The 2,336-nt window shown below is 40.2% G+C and overlaps 1 protein-coding gene across 1 annotated transcript in view; it reads left to right on the forward strand.

Moving 5' to 3' along the window:
- Positions 1-2,336, forward strand: part of MTG1 (mitochondrial ribosome-associated GTPase 1) — a 22,345-nt gene that overhangs the window by 11,929 nt on the left and 8,080 nt on the right. The gene's annotated exons all lie outside the window — the stretch shown is intronic.

The raw sequence follows: 2,336 nt of genomic DNA on the forward strand, positions 1-2,336 counted from the left end.
ATTTTTTGTATTTTTAGTAGAGACGGGGTTTCTCCCTGTTCGTCAGGCTGGTCTCGAACTCTTGACCTCAGGTGATCTGCCCGCCTCAGCCTCCCAAAGTGCTGGGATTACAGGCATGAGCCACCGCGCCTGGCCTGATTTCTTTTTCCAATTATTTGCTGTTGGCATGATACATGCTGCTGATTTTTTTATGTTGGTTTTGAATTCTGCATCTTTACTGAAACCTTTTTGTCAGTTCTAATAGTTTTTTGGTGGAGTCTTGCAGTTTTTCCAAATAGAAGATTTTGTTATCTGTGAATAAGGATAATTTTGACTTCTTCCTCTCCAATTTGGGTGACTTTTATTTCTTTCTCTTGCGTAATTGCTCTGGGTAGGACTTCCAGTATTCTGTTGAATAAAAGTGGTAGAAATGGGCTGTGTTGCAGATCTTAGAGAAAAGCTGTTTTTCCTTGTTCGATACACTGTTACCTGTGGGTTTGTCATATATGGCCTTTATTGTTTTAAGGTATGTTCCTTCTATATGCAGTGTGCTGAGAGCTTTTATCATGAAGGGATGCTGAATTTTATTGAATACTCTTCAGCATCTGTTGGAATGATTGTTTTTCCCTTGGTTCTGTGTAATGTTACATGCTGATTGATACGCATATGTTAAACCATCCTTGCAACCTTAGGACACATCCCACTTGATGATGGTGAATGACCTTTTTAATGTGTTGTTGAGTTTGGGTTGCTAGTCGGTTGTTGAGGATTTTTGCATCTGTGTTCATCAGGGATATTGGCCTGTCGTTTTCTTTTTCTGCTGTGTCCCTGTCTGTTTTTGTGGCAGGATAATGCCATGTACAATGACTTTGGAAGTGTTCCCCCCTTCAGTTTTTTTGAGTAGTTTGAGTACAGTTGATACTAGTTCTTCCTTAACTGTTGGAAGTTCAGCAGTGAAGCCATCAGGACCTGGGATTTTCTTTGATGAAAGACTTTTTATTACTGCTTTGATCTTCTTTCTTATTGGTCTGTTCAGGTGTTCTCCATTTCTTCATGGCTCAGTCTTGCAGGGTGTTTGCATCCAGGAATTTGTACATTTCTCCTAGGATTTCCAGTTTGTTGCTGTATAGTTGTTCATAGTGGTTCCTAATGATCCTTTGTATTTTTGTGGTATTGGTTGTAATGTCTCTTTTGTTTTCTGATTTTATTTTCACCTTCTGTTTTTTAAATTTGAGCTAAATGTTTGTGAATTTTTATTTATTTATTTATTTTTTGAGACGGAGTCTCGCACTGTCGCCTGTTGGGGAGTGCAGTGGCATGATCTCGGCTCACTGCAACCTCCACCTCTCAGCTTCAAGTGATTCTCCTCAGCCTCCCAAGCAGCTGGGATTACAGGCGCCTGCCACCACGCCGGGCTAATTTTTTGTATTTTTAGTAGAGATGGGGTTTCACTGTGTTGGTCAGGCTGGTCTCAAACTCCTGACCTAGTGATCCGCCCGCCTTGGCCTCCCAAAGTGCTGGGATTACAGGAGTGAGCCACTGTGCCCGGCCTTGTTTATGTTTTTGAAATAATTTTTTGTTTCATTGATCTTTGGTATTTTTTTAGTCTCAATTTAATTTACTTCTGCTCTGATCTCCTGATCGCTATTATTTCTTTTCTTTTACTAATTTTGGATTTGGTTTGTTCTCACTTTTCTGGTACCTTGAGGTTCATGGTTGGGTTATTTGGAGTCTTCTGCTTTTTTTACTGTGTTTGTTGCTATAAACTTCTGTCTTAGCAACGCTTTTCCTGTATCCCATAGACTTTGATATACTGTGTTTCTATTTCCATTTGTTTCAAGAGATTTAAAATTTTTCTTATTAATTTATTAACGCATTGATCATTCAGGAGCCTGTTGTTTAATTTCCATGTGTTTGTGTAGATTTTGAGGTTCCTCTTATTGCTTTCTAGTTTTATTTCTTTGTAGTCAGAAAAGATACTCAGTATGATTTCAACTTGTTTGAATTTGTTGAAACTTGTTCTGTGGCCTAACATATGGTCTGTTCTGGAGAATGTTCCGTTTGCTGATGAGAAGAATGTGTGTTCTGCAGCAGCTGGTGAAATGTTCCGTAAATGTCAGTGAGACCTACTTGACCTAGCGTGTGGTTTCACTCCAGTGTTCCTGTTGGTTTCTGGCTGGAAACACTCTACAGAGAGGGGTGTTGAAGCCCCGACTATTACTGCAGCAGTCTGCCTCTCACTTCCAGTCTGTCAGTGTTTGCTTCATACATCTGGGTGCTCTGGTGTCGCTGCGTAGATATTCATACATCTGGGTGCTCTGGTGTCGCTGCGTAGATATTCATACATCTGGGTGCTC

This window comes from Colobus angolensis, unplaced genomic scaffold (genome assembly GCF_000951035.1).
Source record: "Colobus angolensis palliatus isolate OR3802 unplaced genomic scaffold, Cang.pa_1.0 Scaffold204, whole genome shotgun sequence".
Lineage (NCBI taxonomy): Eukaryota > Metazoa > Chordata > Mammalia > Primates > Cercopithecidae > Colobus > Colobus angolensis.